The sequence below is a fragment of the Phallusia mammillata genome, chromosome 3, assembly GCF_965637545.1.
Source record: "Phallusia mammillata chromosome 3, kaPhaMamm4.hap1.1, whole genome shotgun sequence".
In the NCBI taxonomy this organism is placed as follows: Eukaryota; Metazoa; Chordata; class Ascidiacea; order Phlebobranchia; family Ascidiidae; genus Phallusia; species Phallusia mammillata.
The window spans coordinates 15804180-15816952 of record NC_137254.1 but is presented as its reverse complement, the minus strand read 5'-3'; the positions used below and the strand labels follow the sequence as shown (position 1 = coordinate 15816952).

General features: G+C 36.6%; 1 long non-coding RNA gene across 1 annotated transcript; it reads right to left on the bottom strand.

Annotated features, from left to right (window-relative positions):
* Window positions 1–6689: 6689 nt before the first annotated feature.
* LOC145220435 (uncharacterized) lies at window positions 6690–12393 on the bottom strand. The gene is made up of 2 exons (XR_013858176.1): window positions 10954–12393; window positions 6690–10878 (listed from the first exon to the last, which is right to left on the bottom strand). It is a non-coding gene; the product is annotated as an uncharacterized LOC145220435 (long non-coding RNA).
* Window positions 12394–12773: the final 380 nt, after the last annotated feature.

Here is a 12773-nt window from a genome sequence, read left to right as displayed (position 1 = left end):
TCACCAACATGTGTTTTTGATATATCCAAGTTGGAGTGTTGTCGTAATGTGGCAATATCGTTTTTAACAAAAAGGCATTGTCGGTAGCCACTGGGCATTGAAAGAAGCACACTACATGGTGTGTTTATCATTTCAAGAAATTTTCACACAACTAATTCATAATTTTCTTTCACAGAACAATACCGCAAAACACTGTGTAGTTGTTCCTCGCATGTTGTCGTATACACTTGTAAGTTTTGCGTGGTTTCTTTTTACAGTTATTTTGAGAGTTTTTAGGTCGTTTTTGGCAGAAGTTTGTGAGTTTGATTTGTATACTCTCGTTGGCATAGAACTTTTTTATAAAAAAATGTGTACCCACAAGTGTCAACCACTGTAAATGCTTCATCCATATTGGTTTTACAAATTTAGTTGTCCTCATACTTTAAAATTGATCCATTGCAAAACACGCACGTAACTTAGTGACCAGATTTAACTTTATTTCCGAGATGACAAACTACGGATTCTAGACCGAAATGAATTGTTTCGTCACTGCTTGGTACAAGAAGCTCGTGGTTTGCTCTTATACGTTTATTGTTTTTTACTTTTCCATTTCTACCAAGAACAATGCACAAAACAGAAGGGTTCGTTGAGGAAGGTAAAATTTTTGTTTAGGCACGCAGTCGCATGCCAAATTTGAATTGTCACAACAATGTTTAAATACAAAATCCAACTACTTATTTTGTGACGGTTTTGGTTGTTGCAATGATGACTGCGCTAACAGTTTGTGCGAGACGTACTTGCACAACAGATATAACAAAGACAAAAGTTTGCATGATGATATAGAAGAAATAAGGGATAATTCATTATGTACATTGGCTGAAGACGTCCAAGTAGGGGTTTTACCCACTGTTGATGCAGACCCAAGCATCTATGAAGATAAAAGAAGAAGTGATCCTGCTATGTGTTTAAGTTCTCATTTGTATTGTGGTCCAAAAATCCTTTTGTGTCATCACTTGGGTCATCTAGAGTCTGGTGAAGTTTGCCAAAATTGGCATGAGATCAATCGCATGGAGAGAAGTGACCCCATTCTCTTGATTTTGAGAATGCGATTCCGATTCTTTTCCAAATGGTCCTTATTAATGTTGGTGAGACCATTTTACCTTGACAATGCGAAATAACAGGCACTACAATCGTCACAATACATTTTATGACGTCATAAACACGCAGCTCCGTTCAGCTGATGTACAAGTTGGAAATAATTATTCTGAGCATTTTAGGCGACTTTAAATGGTACATTTAAGACCATTTGCGATGCTATCTAGAAGTGGAAGCAATGGCTCAACAATTGATTTATGTATTTATTTTTTGATGTATACTGACCTTTAAATACAGAGTAAACAAACATACATATTACACTGGGAATTACTTCTACCCCCAAAGAGGCTTGCTTCCTGTTAAACAGTTTCGGTACATGTGCAATTAAGTTAAAAAAAACGTCAATCCAAAAAAGCTGATACACAACTAAGATCAACAAACTGACTTTCTCATCACAGAAAGTAGAATCCCTTCATATCCAATAGACTCTAGCATATCATAACCCATGTCCGATGGCAAATTTTTTTTTTATTCGAAACAAACGTTTTTGAACGAATCTTTGCTTTTATACGCCCGTGACATATCACGTGGCAAATATTTGGCCAGAAATAATCTGTTCCAGCAGTTCCTTGTTCGTAGAAAATACTTTGTGCTTCTCACAAGAGCTCAGGTCTAGGTTGACTTTTACTTGTGGCAGGGATTTGACCAATAATAGTTGAAAATAAGACAAGAAAGGATCAAGTCAATAATAACGACATTTCTTAGAAATAAAAGTTTGAAAAATGTAAGCTCGACTCAAGTTTCTCATGTAGCAGTTTCAGAACTTTCTCCATTCCTCCAAACAAATACTTAAAGACACATAGTGCAAAAAATCCTGGACCTGGACCACCATTTTGAAGGAACGTAAAGAGGTAAACTGGCAGCTCGTAGGTTACCACATAAGGTTACTGTTTGGTTTTGCAGTGTGCAATACCTGTTTGTTACCAGTTGTCTAAAAGTACTCGTCAAATATAGAAATAAAAATCCGCGTATAAAGAAAACAAAGCATTCAATGCTACGTGGTTCATCTGCTTTCACTGCTGACGAAAATGGTTGGCCAAGTGCCTACGTAAACCTACGTAAAATCTTCATTCACAAAAAGGTTCACTTTTACCCAACCTACAACGTTGTCTGCAGTCTGTAATCACTTGTCCCACCCAAAACGTTCACTACTAACCAAACTACAATGTTGGTGGAAGGCTCCTGAAATCCATAAGTTTAGCATAACATAAGTTTGCCAGAAACATTTATTTGTCACTCGAAATTACAGTCGTCAGACGAATTTAGCATAATGTTGTCATTAATCGGCAGACGAATCTGTGAGGATGAGTTTATCATCAGTGGAACTGTTGGCAGAGTGATGCGGCTGCACACACAAAACATACATGTTAAGAAAGTTTAGAAACTGACAACGCAAAATGTTCTTCAACAATTTGCAATGAAAATAAACATACCATAACAAATTGACTAATTTTACCTTATATCTTGTGCCTCCTGGCCTATTTGGATCATGCTTAAGTGCTCCTGAGATTTCGTACTGCACTTGCTGTATTGTAGAACTTGGATGTATCTTCATACATGCTCCTAAATCAAAAAATACGAACATCCATGTTTAGTGAAAGAGCATCTTAACCACACCCAAGCTTTGTATGCTGTGGGACAACTTTTAAATATTGTAAAAGGAAAACTACATCTGATTTGTACACTGTCAATTTCACACCAAACAACTTACTTGCCACCAGTTTGCAGGTTTTGGCTGCTAAAAAGGCCTTTATTCCTTTTCTGCCTTTTAAACTGAACATAGACTAGAGGTGGTAGGTACCTAAAGTTCTTAGTAGTCTCCTTTCTGTGTCTCCAGCAGTAATTCCACCTATTTTTTGCAGATATCGAATCTAAAAATACATAAAACAGAATCTGTACATCCAACAGAAATAATAGTAATAGTATTTTAAAAGCATTGATCACAAAATCATGTTAAAAAAACCTTTTCTTTGTGGATTGGAGGAGTAGCACTCAAGTGGTTTGAGAGCTATCTTATTGGCCGGTGACAGAGAGTGGCTTATAACAAATCTACAAATAAACTGGACATTCTATTGGGTGCACCTCAGAGTTGTATCTCGGATCTTCTACTTTTCATTGTACATGTGAATGATTTGCCAAATTGCTTAAGGTATGAATCTCCTTTAGTGTTTCCTGATGATACAACTATCATACCAGGAGCCAAACTGTAAAGCAGTGCTTCCCAACCTTTTCCAGCTCGCGGCCCACTCAAATAAAATTGTATTTGTGGCGGACCACCGTTTAATGCAGGGGTCGGCAACCTACGGCCCGCGGGCCGGATCCGGCCCGCAGCTGTTTTTAAAAGTTGCTGCCCATGAAAAAAATCTGTGAGAACAAAGCTACCATTTACCATTTTTGCTTTGTGAATGACAAAGTCTACATAAAACATAGCCTTTGGTTAAATGTAATGAAACGTTTATGTTACGTCACAATCGTGCGTCTGACATCACAGACAACTCACAGGTGTAAATTTAAGCATCTAGCATTGTGCTAAGTTTCACTTAGGTTGTGTTACGTTAGTTGGTAATCCGAATTTTACATTTAGCTAAAATCATGACAAAAGTCATGATTAGCTAAAATCATGACAAAAAGTCACATTTTAGCTAAAATCATGACAAAACGTAAAAAAGTTGATGCTGAGTGCAAAGGTTTTAATGACGAATGGGAAAACAAGTATATTTTCGTTTATCATTTTGGTAAACCGGTGTGTTGGATTTGCAACGTTTATGTTTCTGCAAACAAGGAATTTAACATAAAGCGCCACTATGACACCAAGCATGCAAGTTTTTTTAAATTTATTGGTTTACATTTACACCTTCAAGATTTTATGATATTAGCCTAATCTTCCCACCAGCCTGAACTTCGAAAACTCTCAAGCAATAAACAACATCAAATATCGCATTAATTAAAGTTGTCAGTAAACGTATTTTGTGTTTTCGTTAACATATGCTGCAACAAAATCTCAAAAGGCTAAACTCGTGAGTTTTGACACCATGCCAAACAGTTAGGAAACTAAACGTGAAAGATTAGTACTGCTACTATTTAATTTTGAATGTGGCCCGCGTCATGCAAAAGGTTGCCGACCCATGGTTTAATGGAACAATAACTAAATTTGAGACAAAAAAAATAACCGCACAAGCAATACTTCTGTTAATGTGAAGCCTGGGCGTACTGATTTGATATGATGAGATCACGACTACTTTCTGGGATTTTATTGATTTTCTTTACTTTCCTTGCTTTTTCTTTTAAAAAAAATACTATGGGTAAATATAGCTAACAAAGATAATTCTACCATTAAGGTTTTACAAGTACTCTTGTGACGCGACAATTGCAGTTTGTCTGTGTAATAAAGCTTTGTTTAACGTGAAATCTTGTACGGTTTTCATAGTGAGTAATACTATATTTTTGAGAAAAGTGGTTAAACATGAAAGTACGTTCGCACATACTGTGTAACTTTTTTCACTTCTATATTGGTATGGTATTAGTTTAAAAAGTTTCGCGGACCACCAGTGGGCCTTTAAAAAGAGCCATCTCTGACACGGAGTCTGTCTATAATTGATTACTTGCGAACATACATATTCCATTTAAGTGGACAACAAACAGTTGATATAGCTATTAAAAATTAGAAATTGGAACAGGATAAAAAATCCTTGTCTTTATGAAAGAGTATCTTTGAAGGAGCATATTAATAAACTTTATGATACGTGCTAGCGCAACCTTGGAACTGTGACAATGTATATTATCAACTGGAATCACGGTCTGATTCAAAATTAAATCAGTTCTGATTTCAAAATTACAGAATATTTGTATAAAATTTATAAAAATATTTTTAGTGTTAAGGGCGTCCAAAGTACTAAAACTGTGATGGAAACCAATACTCACAATGAATCATCTTTATGTGCTTGAGGTGTTAACCTTCAGGTAAAAGCATAACAAAGACATGCTATTATCTGAAAACAAGCTAGATTGTAGCTCTCATTTCTGGCCGCTCCGAGTCTGCCACTCTGCCTCACAAGTTCACAATTATTAAGCCACAGTTTTTAATACAATAGTAGCGGAGGGGGAACCAAGTAAATATTTTCCCAACGAGACAGACGAACCTCCGATTGTACGTTTGTTGTTGTTCGCTTTTATCGCGCTTACGTCGACCGCTTCAACGCTAAAGTTTGCCCGTTGCGTGTCTTTTTACATTTTACTGCATGTGATTAGTAGTGCACAAGCTATAGCACTAAAAATTGCACGTGTAAGTTTGCTGTGTTTATTTTTACTTCGAATATTACCGACACAAAGTTGTTTTCACCAAACACAGCATATTGTTCTGTAATAATAGTCTTAAGCTTCTGGGTAAATATTGCATATATCGTGGAAATGTCTTTATTGTTACAGGGATTCTTATGATTGAAGCGTTCTTTAACCAAGCTTTGCAATAAATCACCTGCTGTCAATAAAGCTTTATGCCCATGCCTCAATGTGTTTATTTCATTTGTTTTCCTGTTCGAATTCTTTATTTATTCCTTACACTATAAAATTAGCGTCGTTATTCAATATGAATGACTTCATCAATCGAATAACTAAACTCCAAAGGGTAATATTAAATTGTAAGCCAATTCTGTGCGTCCATTCTTCAGGCGCTTAAAACAATCCTACAGGGTTTCTTTTCCTGTTCAATCCCACCCTCTTTCCCCAACGTTACCTCCCCCAGTCCTGTCTACAATGCACCAACCTCACTTTCTTGTAAGCCCGGGTCACCTAACGCCTATCAATACACCTAACGCCTATTAATAGCTGCAGCGCGTTCAGCCATTATCCACCAACTGTGCCATTCAATGTTTTGCGGTCTGTAACGTTTTAATTTTGCGCAGCTATTTCTGGCAGATAATTGTTTTAGTGCTAATGTGTCGCAATGTTCACGGTATTAATAGACAGCAATTCGATAGCAGTGAGCAGCAGGTATTCCACTCATACATCAACAACTATCCCCCAATTAAAACCACACCAAGCAAAGATTTTATGACTGACCAATCCAAGAGTTACAAATGGAAAAAAAAGATGTATACTGTATTGTGGACAACAACAAAAAAATTGGAGAAAAAAGAATAGACAAATGTCATAATATATAGATGACTATGGTGCAGGTTCAATGTCTAAACATAAAACTTGTTTACAAAAACAAACGAACACCTTTGGCAACAACAAATCTTATGAATAAAAAAACAGTGCATGAACAAAGCCAGCCACAACAACCTTTATGGGAAGACTTAATCAATCTTGCAAGCTATAATAAATCAAAACTCAAGAAGAATAAAAAACTATACCAGAAACATTTCTTGGATTTTTAAAGCAATGGCCCTACATCAGCGTTATATAAATACGAAGGCACTTTTCCAGGACATGTACATCATGGCAGTTCAAACTGTACCGGTTTAAACATACATAAGATCTGAACAAACAATGAAACACAATCTGGAATTGTACAAACAAGACCAATGTCCCTCCAAAAAAGCGAAGTACTTAAAATAGCCAATTAAAAATAATGCAACCTTTCAGGAGCAGCGTTTCTCAACAAGGCAAAACAGGAATCACCTCTTATTCAACATCCGACATTGCTGATGAGTACTTGCACGTTTTAAACATGATTTATTTCCACCCATTCGTTTAAGAGGTAAGATATATTTATTTCAAGTCAGAAGCATTTTCAGCAGTTTAGTACTTCCCACAATATGTTTCAGACGTGAAGCGATTTTTTTGTTCTTGAGACTAAAAACTATTCTTGGAATAGATAAAAATGTTTTAACAGTATTAGTATTTAAAAACTTTATTTACAAAAACCAACCAACACCCAAAGTAGAAATTGGCAATTGATTGCGCAATTTGCTCTTAATTAGATTGCTTTCATTGCAGAAAATTTTAAAAAAGATACTTTTGTTAAGAAAACAGTGGACTTTTGGAGTTATTTGCGTTGCTTTCAGAGGCGGCAATCAAACAATCATTTAACTTATGTTGTTTGCAGAGAAAAAAACGCAACAATTATTCACAATAAACAGAACAAATAGATGCGTTGCAACAAAAAAGGATCAGCTGGAACCACACGTGGATATGAATTGTAGCTGACCCTGACTATATGAAACAATATCTGTAATGGTCAGTAAAAAAAAATAACAGTTTAAAGAGATTTATAATCTCTTAGCGCAGGCAATATTGCTACTGACGTACCAGCAAATAAATAACTAAACATGAAGCACTGTGAGTATAAATAAACCACATGATGAACAAGGGTAAAAAAGCATGACAGTGTAATACAAATCAGCAAAGTGGATTTCAGGCAATTGTTGCGTTCTGCAGACAAAAAGGAAAAGAAAACTGAAATAACTTATCGGGTAGGGCAATTCGTTCTATTTCTGCGATCCAACATGTTGACTTCAGAACATCAGAAAGAGCAAGAACAACGATTTCAGTTATGAAAGAAATTCACAAAAATTATTATGTTTAGATGTCTCGAAAGAGAAATGGAACAACTGCAGCAAGCGAAAGAATACTATTGTTGTTTGTGTGTTGTATCAGCTGTAAACGTGTGAAATAAAGTCAAGCAAACCGCTACTAGTACGCGCAACTGGTCTCCTCCGACATCTCGTTTTTTGAAGTATAAAAAATTATTTCAATGTCCTTATACCTTCAAAATCCAATCGTGGTCAGTACAATTCAATTCATTAATGTACCTTTTTGTAAATAAAAAGCAACTAGAGGTCTTGCAAACACTATCAGGTTAACGAGAAACGATTAGTACGTTCAAATGCTATAAACGTTTTGAATTTATGCCAATTGACACCGACGAAGACCTCAATTCTAAAACAAGATTGTTGGCAGACGTAGGTAAATGGATTTTGCATCATAAGGAGGAGATCCCTGTAGATCACGGGTTCCCAACCTTTTTTACGATCTCGTACCGCTTGGACGCTCTGTACTGCCACGCTTCCTACTTCTTGCACAACAACTAATTTGATCGAATCTTATTTTATTTAGAATAATAGTATTGGCCTACTAAAATAACACTAAAGCACCACAACTGAATTGAATCAGATTTTTGTTTCTGTTTACTGTAAACAAAATATAAAGTTGTAAAACCAGGCTTTTTGAAAACAAAACGGAACGTACTCGACCTGAAAAACCATCGCGTACCATAGGTTGGGAACCCCTGCTGCAGATGAAACTCCCAAATCAGCTGTTCCAGTAAAAAAATATCGAAACTGGAAAGATCACAAAACTTGTTTAGCGAATTTCGAGACGGTGCCACAGACTAAACAATTAACCATACACTATGTCAGGTGTGTTAAATTAATACGGTTTGTTTTGCAGCCAAATTTAGTGTTGTTTTACGATTAGTTTTATAAAGCATTGTAATTTAACCAACCACATACATGTTTACAATCTTTTAACCGGAACATCAAACCTATAAAGATTGCGTCGGCACCGGAAGCGACTACAACGAGGTGGTTTCATGTCACCTTGTATTATTTATTTTTATTTGTGACAAGGCTGTCTTAGATAGGCCTGTCAATAAAAAAATCGGGCCTAAACGGGCTTTCAACAAGTGCGTTTTGTGGAAGTTCCTAAATCCATGAAAAATAAGTGATGTGGTGAGGTAGCTTGCGATCAAGCAATGTGAAAGTCAGCTGGCATTGTTAGCAACAGGTGGTTTTACTCAATACTTCAACATACCGTAACTTAGTTTTTGTCCAGTATTACAATTGGCAGAGATGAAGTGAAATGTTGCGTTTCACAACCATCAGTGGCTGATCAGCTGTTGTACTTCATTCCTGATGTACAACATCTTCTAAAAAAACTTTCTTAGTGCTTTGACAATTGATTACCCAACGGTGTTGCGTCCAAATATAACCAGCACAAAACAGTACATTAAGTACAGTTCTATTAAATATTGTTTCCAAAGTTTGGTCGGAAAAGCTGGTTTTGTTTCAGGACAAAGGTGAATAAAGCTCGTACCAAGCTGACACAAGGATTTCCATTCACCCCACACAATAAAAAAAAATAAAGATCATGGCAGCTCCGGTACTAAAAACTAAAACAAAAGTTTTCAATTTTAGACATAGTTGTACAAAAACTAAAAACCCAAAATATAAAAAGTACAAAATATAAAAAAAAAGTAGGGAAACATGTAGATAAAACATACGCAAAGAGAAAGTGTCTGCACTCTATTTTTGGGCAAAAATTCGAAAACGACAACGTTCGTACAAAAACGCGAATCAACTAGGAAATCTTTTTTGGAAAATAACTACCAAGGCTAGTAACGATTGGCAAAAATTTGTGTTCGTTTTTTAAAGAATACACTGTATTGCATGCGTATTGTCAAAGGACATACCGGTAGCCATCTTCGAACTCCGTCATGATTGTTTCCAACAGAAACTGCTGCCATGATCTTTAAGTAACGAATTTTGTCTTGTAATCACGCTTTTCAGTCCAGATTTTCGTGGCTCAGGAATTTTGAATGTTTGAAACAATAATTTGGCTTAATGGTGTATATGGCAGGAAATGATCTAGCACAGTGCTCCCCATCGGTGTGCCGCCGCAAAATCGTAACTTTTCTTTTTTAAACGTTTTTTGTTGTATTTAACATTATAGCAAATGATAATTTTCACAACACCAACCTAAAGCTACATTGTAACAACTCACTGTACATTCATGTTTTATTACGTCATAGTATGCTTTAACTTGGCCTAATAGTTTGTTTTACACATTAAAGACTATTGTAACGTTAGTACGTGAGAACAGGTCGTTTATTGTGAGTTAGCAACAGTTTTGCACCCAGTCTTACATAGTAGCCAAAAAGTAGAATATCTTTTAAAAAACAAATAATGGATAGGTTTTTGAAGAGGGCTAAAGCAACAGACAATGTACCCAGCACAAGCGGTATTGCAAAAATAACAAAAATTGTAAAAAGAAAATACAGTGACGATTATATACGCTATGGATTTTGGTGGTGTGGTAACGAAGAGGCTCCAAATCCAATGTGTGTGATTTGTAATGAGCAGCTAGCAAACGAAGCAATGGTTCCAAGCAAACTTCTTCGCCATTTAAAAACAAAGCACCCTAATTGTGCCAACAAGGATAAAGAATTCTATCAGCGAATTCTCAGTCAAAACAAAAAGCAAAAACACCTTATGAAGACGTCATTCACTGTCTCCGAAAAGGCTTCAGAAGCTAGTTATGAAGTCGCAAAGTTGATAGCACGTCAGAAAAAACCGCATACTATTGGCGAAACTTTATTAAAGCCAGCGTGTCAAGAAATTGTTCGATTGATGCTTGGGCCAAAAGAGGTTGCGGAGATCAGCAAAGTGTCATTGTCTGCTGATACTATTAAAAGACGGATTGGCGACATGTCTGGTGATATTCTAGAAACTTTAATTCATAAACTTAAAGCGTCTGGGAAGTTTTCACTGCAGGTTGATGAAACAACAGACATAACCAACAAAGCACAGCTGTTGAGTGTGGTTCGCTTCGTCGAAGGCGAATCAATTTCAGAAGAGTATTTATTTTGCAAAGAAATGCCGGAGCGAACTACTGGCCAGGAAATTTTTCGTGTGACCGATGATTTTTTTACAACCAATGGAATTCAATGGAGTAACTGCATCAACATTTGTACGGATGGTGCCTCAGCAATGTTGGGTAGGGAGAGCGGCTTTACTGCATTGGCTAAAAATCAAAATCCAAACATTATAATTACACATTGTTGCATACATAGGGAAGCTCTGATGATTAAAACTTTACCAGAAGAACTGACAGAAACGATGGCCCAATGTATCCGCATTGTCAATTTTATTAAAACAAAAGCCTTAAATTCGCGCATTTTTACATTGCTTTGCGAAGAAATGGGATCAGCACATCCATCACTGCTGTTTCACACTTCTGTGCGATGGTTGTCAAGGGGCAAATGTCTTGCAAGACTTTACGAGCTTCGGCACGAAGTACGAAGTTTTTTACTTAACCAGAACAAACCCGAGTTGCGTAAAGATCTTGAAGACGGTCGTTGGATATCCAAACTTGCTTACATGGCCGATATATTTGAACATTTCAATGAACTTAACATAAAAATGCAAGGAAAACATGAAAACATATTGACATGTTCCAACAAGCTCAACAGTTTCAAAGAGATACTAGCACTCTGGAAAAGTGAGTTAGGTCGAGGTTCGCTGGAAATGTTTTCAAGGTGCTACCAGGGTGAAGAGGTCGCAAATAAAGAGTTGGTTTTGGACATAGCCAAACAACACATTCATTTATTACAGAAGAAATATGAACAATACTTTTTCACACTTGACACGGAACAGTACGATTGGATCCAAAATCCGTTCGCAAATAATGCCGAAACGTCAATACAAGAACAGTCTTTGCAAATTCGACAACAATTTCTTGAACTAAGAAACGACAGGACTTTGAGATTGAAATTCAACGAAGTTCCATTTTTGCACAACTTACTTGTGCGAACAAAGCTTTTCCTCTTTATTGTTGTTAAAAAATGACAAACGATCTTGCTTAAAAAGCCTTGACGAGGAACTTCGGGTTGCACTGTCAAATATTGAGCCTAACATACCGCGATTGTGCTCCCGTAAACAATGCCAGATATCTCACTGAATCAATTATAATGTGTTTTTGTTCTGTTACGTACATCTTCAAACGCATTTTTGGTTCGGGTGTGCCGCCGAACATATAAAACTTATATGGTGTGACGTGAGTCGCAAAAGGTTGCGGAGCACTGATCTAGCACATATTCAGTGTTATAACTATTTTTAGATGCAGGAGGATGAAAACGTATTTCATATCTGTTACAAGAAAAAGATACTCCAAACCTCGCCACGCAACAAGTTGAATAGGCAGAGCGACAATCCGGGTATCGTTGGAAAGGTTTGTCACTCTATGAATAGTCATACGACTCAAATCGTTATAGTCGTAAATTGTGAGCAAAACAATGGCCGTTTGTATTCTTGGCCAAATAAAACATGTATTTCGTTGCGCTTTCCTGGTGTGTGATTATGGTGTTAGATGAAAGAAACATCAAGTGGTCATTAATTCTACCGTGTGCACCCACTTCCCAAGCCACAAGGTGAATTCCCACAACCCCAATGTACTGGCGTCGTCTAAAGATCATACTCGGCTGCTGCTTTTGGAATTATCTCTTAACATCCAAGAACACAGCCCCGACGTAAATATTGACCAAAATTCGAACCCTTGTACCTTTTTAACATGTAAACTTTTATCCTGTTATCTACACGTTTTACCTGCCATTCGCGCCTGTTTCTCGCCGTTTTTCTGCTTTTACCGGTTTTACATTCATTCGTGAATGACAAAAGTTGATTGTCGAAACCGTATGTTTTATACAAAGATACTAGCTTGTTTGTTTCTCGTTTTGTATAATAAAGGCTTGTCTAATAAAATAATGTGTATTTCGATTTGTAGCAAATCTGTAAATCTTTTTTAGCAAGGATTATAAAATAGAAATAAAGCTGTCAAAATCAGATAACAAGCCTTTAAGTTTGTTGGATGCAGAACAGTTACTGGCCAATCCCATGAACATCTCCCATGTTCCGGCTGTT